The sequence below is a fragment of the Notothenia rossii genome (genome assembly GCF_949606895.1).
Source record: "Notothenia rossii genome assembly, chromosome: 5".
NCBI lineage: Eukaryota > Metazoa > Chordata > Actinopteri > Perciformes > Nototheniidae > Notothenia > Notothenia rossii.
The window spans coordinates 79,688,485-79,701,468 of record NC_136903.1 but is presented as its reverse complement, the minus strand read 5'-3'; the positions used below and the strand labels follow the sequence as shown (position 1 = coordinate 79,701,468).

Sequence of the window (12,984 nt, the reverse complement as noted above, 5' to 3'; positions counted from 1 at the left end):
AGATTGCCCAAGGGAAGTAAGGCTATGTGGGATTTCACCAGCAGCCCGAGGCATCCCATGATGACAGACGCAAGTGTCACAGGGTGGTAATCCCCTCAGGCAGGATATCCTAGGTTTCATAGGTCCGACATGAATGCATTTTGCATTGCAAAGGTACTAACTGGAGCAAAGGGCACATATTGAGTGTGTTCACATGGACATCGGCCAGCTGATAAACACATGCTTTCAGAATCTGGCCGGAGATAACTTCAGGTGCTTTAAGGGGACTGGTGCACCTGAGAGCTCGGCTAACATTCGCTGTGGACACAGTTGTTACTCACAAAACACTCCATTATTTGGGAGGGAGGAAAAACAGGATTTGTGACATATAGATTGTATTCCTTTTGTAGCTCTGTTTGTCTTCAGTAATTAATATAGGTTTGATAAGGTCAAGAAAGAATTTAGACACTTGATGTTTAATCACGTGTTTATGTAGTTATTGGAGATGAAAATGTTTGGAGTTGTATTTCTTATCTTACCTGATATGCTCTGACCTGATTGTTCTGCTGTATGTGGAGGGTTGTAAATCTGTAAATCACTTTTAAACCCACTTTTTAAATTGTAATTTCAGTTTTTTTATTTACGTTTCATGACTTGTCTCAGCTTTTACAACACCACAATTCAACTTACGGTACATTGCTTTCGTGCAACATTATGTTGACATGCAGTTGAGGGCAATTTGACTCGGCACAGTAATCCACTTAAGTAAATGATTGTCTTTATCTGTAATTTTTTTATTTTTCTGTTATTGTGGTGGTAATAACAACATATTAATCAAACCAATTACAATCAAATGCATCTTCTATAAATCTGCAGCCACATGCTTGGATGTGCACATCCTAATATGTGTGTAATCTGATGTCCTTATCTGTCCTTTCACACCATAAAAAGTCAACTCATTCTGTTCTTAAGGCATGTGTTACTATGCAAGTTATTTATTTTCCTGCACCAGTGCCACAAAACTGATTTGTGGCACTGGTGCTAACTTTTAGTGTGTCAAGTGTTTCTGATTTACAATTTCCACTCTTCTGGTTTCCAAACAGTGGGCCACCTCACTGTGAAGGGCCGGAGCATGTGAGAACACAAAATGGCTGGGCCACGATACATGTCTGACATGGGTGTTGTGGAGCCAAACAAATCTCTGTTAGCGGAGCAGCTTGATCCAATGCTGGTGCCAGACTTGGAAACCGCCCAAGCCGCAGGACAAGGATCAACTCTCCATGTGCATGAACCTAACACCCACACACTTTACTACCAGTCACTGGACACTAATCAACAGTCAACAAGCTTATGACACATGTCTAAGGTGCTAGAGGGCTCAGGTTATGCTAATTTGCTTAAGACAGAAAAGAAGAAGATGTTTTTTGTTGACATTGAACTTTGCCCGTGCAAGCTTGGGCTTTTTGATGTGGCCGTAATTGTTAAGTGGTCTGTACTCTTTACCCAAACAGCGGGTGCAACATGTTTAGCTGCCTAGTGTGTAGTGGACAGGAATGTTTAGGGAATGTCATCAAATTTCTGGTTGTTTTGAAAGCAATGCAATGCAGGCATGTGATTTAGAAAGCAGAAAAGCAGTGAACAACTGCAACTATAGAGCACATGTTACTGTTAGACTAGTGCAGGTTATACATGTGTAAAAAACCTGAAACACATCTGATAAAAACAACAGAAGCAAGGCATAGTTTGTTTGTACATGTTGTAAGTAGGTGGCTAGTATCAGCCTACATGTTTTTGTTACTGATATTATCTGAAATCGACTCATCTGTTTACGAACTCGGGTGCATTGATGTTTTGTCTATTTACTTGTTGTAACAAATGTAAATGTCCCCTCTGTGGGACGAATAAAGGTATTATGATTCTGATCCAGAATTGTATTATGTTTTAAGCTTAAGGCCAAAATAAAGATGATTTCAAAATAGTACAATATACAGAATGGGATCGAAATAGTACCACAATAAAAGTCCTTGAAATTGTATTGTATTTGGTTTAGCTTTTATTTAATACAAAAATAAACAAAACATAACATATTGACTGACCTCATAAAATGTCATGAAATAATGTCTACTGCTTGAAAGACAACTCCCTTAACATCATTGGAAATACTAAATAATCTGAAAGCTGAGCACAGTGTTCTCTTTACAATCTGCACAGATGTATCTCCTGTTTTCAGGCTGCAGCAGGAGTAAAGGAGTTATATGGAACCGGATGAGGCCCTCCTCTCTCTTTTTCCTCTCCCCTTCGTATCTGTCGCCTTTACTGTGTTTACATTATAGACACACCCCTGACCTTCACCCAGGCCCCCTCCTCTGGCCCCATCGTACACACGCACACACAAACCATTAACACCACATAGCTCACATGTGCACGCAACCATGAATGAACAAATGTAGCCTAATAAATGCTAAAAAAAACAAAACAAGATTTACCTTGGTATAGGCTCAACAATTCAGCAAGGTTTGCCCAGTGTGATCGTGTAATGGATTGTTTAATCGTCTATATTTAGCATACTGGGCCATTTCTCATGCATTGCAAATGTTTGGCAAGATCGCCATGCAGCATCGGCATCGCTTCCCAGCCTACCACTGTACTGCAGAGTAGACACACCCCTCCGACACACACGCCTCAGTGCACACATTTGCAAACTGTCAAAGAAATTATGAAGCAAAATGCGCACAGCGGCAGTTTAAGGACCAGTTATATCTGGTTTTATTATTTCAACTGCGTAGTATCGACGGTGATGGTGTTGTGTATTCAAATTCCAAATATGTGGCTCAAAGCCTGAAGCAGCAAAACAAAGACACCGTGGCGCAATAGAAAAAAAAATACCCCAACGGGACTTTTTCCACATTATTGAGAAATCACGGTGTATTATCTAGGTGCGGTGATCCCCCACACCGGGGTGTCCATTGATTCGGGGATTAGAGGCGAAACGATGTTGCTTTAAACCTCACGCGGTCAAAGTTGTTTACCTCTCCGTTACCTCTGACGTCACGACACACCCCTGTTTGAGGGGGCGGCTCTCCGCTTATGCGCCCCGGAGCCGACCAAAGAAAAGCGGGCTCGGCCGAAATGTCACCAATCACAGCAAGGGATACACGTCGAGCCCACCGGTGATTGGTTACCGGAGGGGCTGGGGGGGAAATCCCTTTTTTCCCGTAGAGGTCCTGAAGAGGGGGCGGTGCATAACAAAAAGTAATGGCCATCTATTTGGGTCCTGAAGAAGGAGGTATTTCACGTCGGACTACCGTAGGTGTGATTGAGTTTTCTCCATGTTAGTGCGTACGTTTGCGCGTCTTTGAAATAAATCTGCGTCTCAACTGTTTTTCCGCTGGATGTTCGTCGGCCGCGGTCGCAGAGCGGTTAGTAAGCTGGTTGGACTTCGTGCCTCGTTTTAGGGTTAAAGCAGCCAGCTAGCCACGCTAACGCTAGCTACTACCAGCGCTGCTGTGTGTGTGTGTGCCGACGTCTAGAAGGGCGTACGAGTTTGACGTTTTCTCCCCAAGTCGCCTCACATTTTGAGTTTAGTACAACGCGGTCCTCTCTCTGCTCGAAGCTAACCCACCCAGCAGGCAACATGGAGGGGACTCACTTTGCAAGAGCATGAATGAACACGACGACCAACGGAGAGACTAAAGAGGATTAAACGCAACTCGGGTCTTCATGGGGAAAAGTTGAGCCGAGGTATGAAACTTGCATGCACAGGAGGAATGCTGAAGTTGAGTAATTGTAATTTATGTTGCTCGAGTCCTCGTAGGAAACAGGTTTGACACAGTTTTAATTTGTGTGTGTGTGTGTGTGTGTGTGTGTGTGTGTGTGTGTGTGTGTGTGTGTGTGTGTGTGTGTGTGTGTGTGTGTGTGTGTGTGTGTGTGTGTGTGTGTGTGTGTGTGTGTGTGTGTGTGTGTGTGTGTGTGTGTGTGTGTGTGTGTGTGTGTGTGTGTGTGTGTGTGTGTGTGTGTGTGTGTGTGTGTGTGTGTGTGTGTGTGTGTGTGTGTGTGTGTGTGTGTGTGTGCGCGCGCTTACGCTACTGATCACAATTGAGTGCGTATGTTGCTGTTGAAAGTAATTCACTGTTATATAAACAGAGGGACGGCTGGTCAGGTACGAGGCCCACTCACTGATTTGCGACATGCCATTTTGCTTTTCTATTGAACAGGATTAACAACTTGGGAAAAACTGAGGCAAGGTTTCAACACTTACCTATTGTACAAGGGAATGCTAAAACCTCAGGTGAGACATTGTTTTGTTGATTTGAAGACATGCCTCCTGCACGTGTATATTTGTGGCTTGCTGTATTTTGAACATCTCTGAAATAGTCTATTATTAACATCAACATCTAACATATGTGGCTTTGCCGTTACGCATTTCCGCAATCGTATCTCCTGGAATTGTTTCAGTCTCGTGATTTCACAACTATGATTCTTTGAACAAGTACAAATGTATTAAGATGTAATGCATTAACTATTATCAATATGTCCATGAATGTAACATCACAATATGAAAGAAGTTGATGTCAGTACTTTGTGACCTACATGAGTGACCCCCTTTTAAATTAAAGGCCTGACTTATAGGGATGTGCACACTTTGTGGACTTTGTGGAATGTCCCCCATAATTGATTTAATTAATTATGAGCTAGTTCGCTCCCTTTTTAATAACACAATAACCCTTTATAAAACATAGATACGCTGCAGGGGTCAGTGGAGAATTCAGCCCTCTTTTCATGTAACATACAGTTAGACCATGTCCAAAAATATGTCCATAAACAAACACACACATCGCGTGGCAGGATTATTTCTAAATCTACACCTATTGTTACTCCTTAACCACTGACAGCATAGCCATGTAGAACTGAGCCCCTGCCCGATAATGACATAATTTATTACTACGAACGTCTTGTCTTACTTGATTAGGAAATTCAAAAAGCCTCTAGCGCTTCTCTCTGCTGCTCATCCCTTCAAAGTACATCTGAAGGGGACCAAATTACAGGATGTAAATACACATTTGAATATTGAGATGGACATTTGTAACGCAGTAGGGAAGATGGTGTTTTTATGTCTGCTTCTTCATTGCTTCTTTTTGAAAAGAGAATTTGTCGTCTTTCCTCAACAACTTGGCACTCTTGAGATCAACGGCCACACATGTTCTGAATTTATATCTTGTGGAAATGTACGAGATAACCTGTTATTTGCGACCGAATGGGAGACTCAACCCAAATGAGGACCATTCACCCTTCAACTTCTGAATGCACTTTCAGTGTATTTCTGTGTGTGAAGATACAAAATGGGCTCCATTGGTGTCTGTATTGACTTTATCTGTAGCAGGTTGTAATGGACCTGTGTGCTGTGGCGATGGTACAGTCCATTAGGTCTTCTGTACGTTGAAATATACGCCCCACCCCCCTTTCGTGACTACAGTAATTGGTCCCTTCCTCTCACATGTAACCCTATAGAAAGAAGGAAGCTGCTGTACTTGTAAAGACCCACTTGTCTGTACATGCGTGCTGTTTCCCACATATGTTGAGCTGCATATGAGGCTAATGAAGTGTTAAGTTCCCCCTAATGTCTTTTGGTCCTCAATTACGTGGTTAATGGTTTGTAGGCCAAACACATCATCACACAGGTAGATTTTTTTTGTATATGGAGCACAGGTCATGCAGAAAGATATCGTCCAGAATAAAACAATACAATTAATTGTTTGATGAATAGGGCATTGAAGGATATCTAGATTTATTTATTTTCAACTGAATTATGGATGTAACGTATACATTTTTTCCATCTTTCAAAAGTGTTTTGTTTCTCATCTACAGTATTTACGTATTTCCCGAGAGGGGGGGGGATACCATTTATTTGAGGTTATATAACTTCAACTTGTGGGCTTTCGCATTTGCACCCACCTCACCCAGATTTCTGTTGCCTGTCCGGTTTTGTCCAGTTGGCTCTCTGCATGCTCAACTCTCTGTGCTTGAGAATGTGCATTCTCTGTCAAATTCGGCATAGACATAAACAGGACTTTCGGTGTGTGTTTGAGTGGGCCTCTCCCTGCCTCGTCTCTTTTCCCTCTCCAGAGTCCAGCAAGGGGCCCAGCATAAGGGGGCAGGCTGCCGTCACTGCCTCTCTCTCGCCTTGCAGGCCAGCGCTGGGGCCTGGGCAGGGGGGGGTGGGGGGGGAAGAGTGGTGCACAGACCATAGGGTTGGACACGGGACATGTGACCCCCCCTTCCACCCCAGTTTAGCCCATCCTGTGTGGGGCACAGGTCCCCTTGTCATGTGCTGTTATGGCTGCTGTAACATGCTCCCTGTGATCGCAGGAAAAGAGCATGAGATAGACCCGTGGAGGCTGCGGGAGGGGGAGAGAGAGGGAAGCAAAGGGACAGGACTGGACTAGTCTGCTCAGCCAGTTGTTTAGCTGCATTCACCCAGTTTGTCGACTTGTTGTTATGTCCGTATTGTCTCTTTTTGTCCATTGTTCTCTTTTCCCGATCTGTTTTTCCCATATTGTTTCTCTTAGGCAATTTCTAAACACACATCATATTTGAATTAAGTTGTGTACTTTAATGTGTGGATCATAAGTCCATGTATTTATAACCCTGATCTGCAGGCCGGGTCATTCCAGATATGATTATTTTATGTCTCTTCTGTACTCGTAGTGACCTAGCCCGAGGTATGCAGTAAAACACATCGCCTTGTGTTTTCTGCCTCCAACCCTTTCCACAACTTCTCCCTGTTCTCTCTCGCGCTCTCTCTGTCTTTCCCTTTAAGAGAAACTTTTGGCAGCATGAAACTTTTGGCAGCATGGAACAATTTCAGAACCATTTCTGGGATTGCGTCATGTGATGTTGACGGAGGATGCTCATTGGACTGTCAGGCAGGACCTCCTTCTCCCTGTCAGGCGTTCCACAGCAATCCCTCTCTTTGCTCCTCTGCTGTTATAGGTCTGGATGTGATTCCGACTCCGACTCTTATGTGTTGGGATGTGGTCTGTAAGCTCATTGCTGACATTCTTGAGACGTGATGCCAGGGTTTTTATTTTTTATTTCCCGCTTTTCTGCACGTCTGTGTGCAGTTAAAATGATCCCTCCTTGTCTGGATCCTCCTCTTTACCCACTTTGGTATATCTTGCCTTGTCCACGATCACGTTTCATTTCAACTCCCAGGCAATAATGGCCCCACTTAATTAGTTTTATTAGACGGTGGGCGTTGGTGGAGGCTGGGGTTTATAATCACTTAATATTGACTTTGATGAAAGTTAATCTAACATCTGGGCTGCGCTCCAGATCTTTTTTGCAGCTAAGCTCTCACTTATGTCTTTTTCGTATTAGCTGGGCACCTGACAAAGAAAACCAATGGCGCAGCATGAAATGAAGTAGCAAGTAGAACAGAAGGAAATAAGCTACCTTTATGAGTGGTTTTGGATTCCTGCCATGGTTCACCTTGGCACTTATCCCCGGATGAATATTTTACAGCAGCTCAAACTGCAGCAGTAATACAAATATTCAGGAATTACCATTTTCGAAGTACTGCACTCATTGTGCAATATCATCGGTGTAGAGCGTTACTATATCTCATATTAGCACTTAACAAGTCTCGACTCTATGTCCCTAAGGTTCTCACCATCTGTAGTCGAGATTTAATCTAGCACTGATTGACACCTAATGTCAGCTAATTAGAAGGTGCGAGTTAGACGTATACATTTGGGATGCAGATGGTGCAAACAATTTACGGTGATAAATGAGACACAGGTTATATCATTTTAGAATATTGCTTCAACTCCACTAAATAAAAAATTGGCCTGGTGTTCAGTTGTTCATATTTAATCGCTGGACTTGTAATGTGGTGTCGGTTACCCCAATGTTTTGATAGATATCATTTTACATGACAAGACATGTTGTTCTTAATTAAGCCCAGACCCCCAACAGCACAAGACGATTCATCATTAGATTCAACAATTTGTCAAATGTAGACATTAAGGCTTCTGCATTCAGTGTCTTTAAATCTAACCTGGGACTGCTTGTAACGTCAGTCCCTAGATTAAGGGACACATGCGTTCCATTTCAGACATGATGTAAATAAATCAAAGGAGGAAAAGACGAGTCACTGCTCCACTGCATGCTAAGAAGCACTTCGTTTAATTTGTTGGGGTAAAAAGAAAAGGAAACTCCCTAGCCTCTTCCCTAGCTACGCCACCAAAATTAGGGTAATGTCTTTATTTTGTAGCTTTCACCACCCATTTAAAATGACATGCCTGAGTCAGTTTGCGGTACAGCGCGTAATTACAGCAGGCCTCATCTCCTGCTCATTGACCACTGATGCTGTTTCACTGAGACTCCAAAACCCCAGGCTTCCAGTTCACATGTCTTTTCCATCTTTTTATCCCCTTATTCATCAGATTGACTTTCTTTTACCTCTTTCTTTAGGATTAATCCGTTTTTGATCCTAAAGGGATTCTTTTTGCGCTACGTGATCAATTCCTCTCTTTTCGTTTGTCAACAATTGTGAATACTTTAACTAAAGCTGAAATCTGTCAAAGCCAAACATCTCCATCTTCTAGCTGCTTACTGGTATATCTTTGGGCTTGGTCTGTTGGTTGGACAAAACAAGACATTTTTGCTTCAGAAAATAGTAATTTATCCCTATTTTCTGCCTTTTCAAGGTTCATCTGAGGAAGCAATCATCAGATTTAGTCTATGTCCTTTTGTTAAACCCCAAAAACGGAACTGTGCCAGTCTTCAATGTCTTTTCTCTCATTGGCTGAGCAGGGGGGTGTGTTGGTTGTCACATGGGTTGTTATCCAATCCATTCCATGCTTTGAACCTTAAAGTCTTTTAGGCCAACAAGGGATTTGCATTAGGGATAAACATCTCGATTAAATAAAGGGAGTAAAAGCAACACCAACTGAGATAAATCATACAAAACATTTCAATCCTATAGCAATAATATTTTCCCAGATACTGTCAAGAAGAGACGCTGCCAGAGATGAGACATTTATTTATTTTTAGCTAGTAATTGAAGTGTCTTGTGACAGTATATTTTTAGCCTTCTTTTAGGATAACAAACTGAGGCTGTTTGTGTTGTTTTCTTCTCTCTGGGCCACTGTCGAGTGCTCGCATACTATTCCCCTCTCACATCCGCCTTGTGACACAGAAAGTCATTGTGACAAAGAGGTCACCCCTCCCCTACTCGCTGTATCTATGTTTATATCCTATCTGTTTTTACTCCATCTCTACAGCCCCCCCCCCCCCCCCCCCCCCGCGCCCTCTGGCCTGCTTCTCCAGTGCATCCCTCTCTCTCTTCTACACTACTTTCTCTGCCCTCTCGTGTGTGCGCTGGCACTTCCTCTCGGACTCTAACAGCGGAGGGCAATACATGCAAGCTCATCTGAACTACACGTGTATTGACGTGTAATTGCCGCATATGCAGAGTAAAATTAGGCCTAACATGTGACACAGGAATTTCTGCTGCTGTGAAAAAACATGGCGCTTAACCAGCATTTCTTGTAACTTACTGGGCATGTGGTTGTTTAAATAAGTACAAAATTATGAAAAAGCTTATTTTCACTGTGACCACTGCTTTAAGCATATTCAATAAATGCCAAAGACAACTAAAGAGATTGAAAGCATTTCACATTTGCTAATGTAACAGTTAAGTAGAAGTTGTTGGTGCTGGTGTGAGCTTATTCCAACTCCTACTAGCCGTGATGCTGAGCTGTCCTCTAATTACAGTCAGTAGCTCCCCACTTTATAAGGGATATGTGCACTTTTATAGTCGGTCACATTCACACTCACAGACTAAGAGTGTCCTTGTGTAATCTTCCTTTTTAGTGTACATAGTTAAATATGTTTGACACAGATATTCAAGACGGCACGAGTCCTCTCTCATCTCATCTGTCATGTCTTTCTTAAGGATTGGCTTGCTGCCTAAGATTGTTAATTAGATGTTGGAACAGAAACATGCACATGTAGAAAAAGAGTAGTGCTTAAAATAAAAGGGGCTTTCCTTTTTTTGGTAACTTGCCAACCTTTGACAAGTTGTCCTGACTTGAACGTAACAAGCAGAGGACACACTCTAATGAATGCTCACTGTGTTCTTGACATCTTATTCCGGTCTAAAATGTGCTGCTTCTTTTTGCAGGAAGCAAATCGTTTTCAGCGCCGACACATTGGAGTTTAACAGTTGCTTTGAAAAGTTGCTGGACTCAAAGTTTTTTAAACTAATATTGTTCGTGGCAATGCTTAATAATGCTGCAAGGCCCAATTCAAAACGAATGACAGTGATTCTCAAGTTGGTCAAGTAGTTAAGCTACAATCTTTAAGCACACTAGTTATAGTCAAAGAGCAGGACTCAGCCCTGTGAGCTAATCGGAAACCTCATTGATACACTTTATCCTTGGGCTTTAACGCATGAGTAATGTCTCACACTATTACTGCAATGGCAGATTTTGATTTATGCCGCCGAATGTCGTACACATAATATCATTCAAGAGTGAGACATGCAGTAGAAGCCTGAAGCTCAAAACCTGTTCTCTAGCTGAGCGTACCCGGGACAGGAATGAGTACAGATCTGGTCTAATAACCTCATGCATTATTTAGCGCTCTCTCAATACTACTGTGCATTTAGTGTAATGGCCTGTCATGGCTGAATGCAATCACAGAAGAGTGACTTCACTGATCAGTTGATGATATCCAATGTAAATGGGTGTTTTCCCTCTTGGTTCACAGTGAGTGATGAGTGTGAGTGCTTGTTGGGATTAGTTTGCTGACAGCAGAACAGATTTGATGTTCTATAAAGCACCCTGCCATTTATTCTGGTTAGTGTTGTGTAATATTATATTATGGCAGTTTTTTAGCCAAAAGACTCTTATATATTCAAAGAAGCAGAAGATGCTGCCATTTTTCAGTTTGGTCATCCATATACTTTGTATGTTGATAATGTAACCTCTTCAATAGGGCTGCACCATATGAGAAAATATATTTAATGATAAGTTGCAATAAATTAACGAAGGGGTTATCTAAGTCAGTCATCATGGCTATCTGCTCTTCCCGGTAAATTGCTCAAATAAAACTAATTCCTTGTTGATTTAAAAAAATAAAAAGTAAATTATTTCCAACATTCTTTCATTGAAAATCAACATTTGCACCACACACAAAAGGAACCAATTAAAAAGAGTCATAGTAATGCATTTCTCTACAAAAACTCTCAACTAGCTAACAATAAATCCCAGAGTGTAATCTGGTGCGATTTAAGTAAAGAAGGATATCTTGTGTCGCCTTGCTCTTCAAAGTCAGCAGGAGTCTAGAAAGTAGTGTTCATAACCTGACCAAGCTTTCTGTTTATTTGCTGACTTGTTCTCACGTTAAAGCCACCAAAATAATCATTATCTAACAGATATCCCCGATGCGTTGGGGGGGGGGGGGGTTCAGGCTGCAATAACTCGATGTACTGGCTCGTTCAGAAAACTATTTGCCTGTATACAAACTCCAAGTAGCCTCAGACTCTTGGCCAGCATGTCACTCACATTATGTAGCTGCATGGAGTGAGTGCTTGAAATGTAAAACCTGTGCCCATTCATATTACATCACCTTGGTGACTAGTGGTTTCATATAGTAAATAGCGTGGAGGCCTTATCTTGATGTGGCCATGAATAAACCAAAATTGTAAAGTGGCCATGAAGATATTAAATGTGTAGAATACAATAGCATCGTAGCCTGGTATGAAGGACCTACGTGTGTACCTTGCCTCTGCACGGGGGAGTTCAGGACACACTCCCTGCCTGTTCTGTCCTGAGAAGCATGTTGGTTATTGCAACAAAATAAATAGTGTTATGCAGAGGGACAGTAAATGTTCCAATAAGAATAAATGAAATGTTGTTTTTCAGGTTACGGATAAGATACCCACATGTTTTCTCCCTTCTGTGCATTGTTAGAAATGACTGCTAAGCTTTGAATCCAGAGCTCACTGTTTCAAGAGTTTAGTGATAAGAATAGACAAAGTTTTCTAAATCCACTTTTTCTTTTTCACACATGTGATAAAGATGTGCTATTGTTTGTATTCGTGTGCATAAATCACATGAAATCTGAACTTTTTTTCTCCAGATTTGGGCCACATTCAGCTGCTTCTAAATCAGATGCAGTTCTGTTTTTTGTTCTTCTTTTTGCAACTATCGATTCATAACTGATGTTGGCCGCTTTAGAAAGATATTGTAAACAGCCAAACAGAAACAAGGGCTCTGATCAATTAACCTGAGTTGAGCACTGAGGCTCTGTGGCGGTAGCCAATCCTAAGTTTCCCATTAACCTGATGAGTCTCTCTGTGGTCTATTGTTTATCAGTTCGCTGAAATCCCCCCACCAAAATATGCTGTCAGCTGCTTCTCCTTACAGTTGTGTGCATGTTTAACGTTGCACTGTACCGTAACAACCGTGTCAGATGTTCCTATGTGAAGCATGTGGTGCTAAGATACAAGTGGTCCATGTACAGTAGCTCGGCTCGCCTGCAGCTGTGAGGAGTTGAAAAGCTCCTCTGTTTCCTTTCTGATTTTGACCTTTTTGTTTTATGTCCTGTTCATAAAATTGGCCATGGAAAGAGTTTGGTTTAAAGGTATACTGTACATAATATATTCAAAGTTGCACTGAAGTAGAAAAACAACATGACAAAGTAAACCGTTGTTGCATTTAAAAGAGTATGTGAGAACTGAGTGATGGATTGATCAGTCAAAAACATTCAAAATTATTGATCCAGGCCCATTCCTCTCATTGGGTGCTGATTTGTGAGGTTGTGGAGGATCGTATCGGTTTAGTTACCCTCCCCTCTCTTGGCCCTCCATACCCACCCATCATTTGCTTCGCTCTCACTCCGCAGTGGAAGCAAAGAGGAGAATAAGAATGGAGCTTTGTGAAAAGGGACAGTGATTGTTTGTTTATGAGGATGCTAGCCTTGCGGTGACATGCCTTT

General features: G+C 42.0%; 1 protein-coding gene across 1 annotated transcript in view; it reads left to right on the top strand.

Moving 5' to 3' along the window:
• Positions 1-3,217: 3,217 nt before the first annotated feature.
• LOC307039356 (vitamin D3 receptor B) overlaps positions 3,218-12,984 on the top strand; it is a 33,247-nt gene continuing 23,480 nt past the window's right edge. The window contains exons 1-2 of the mRNA XM_079681332.1: positions 3,218-3,720; positions 4,194-4,267. The gene's annotated coding sequence lies outside the window, so the exon portion shown is untranslated. The remainder of the gene's footprint in view (positions 3,721-4,193; positions 4,268-12,984) is intronic.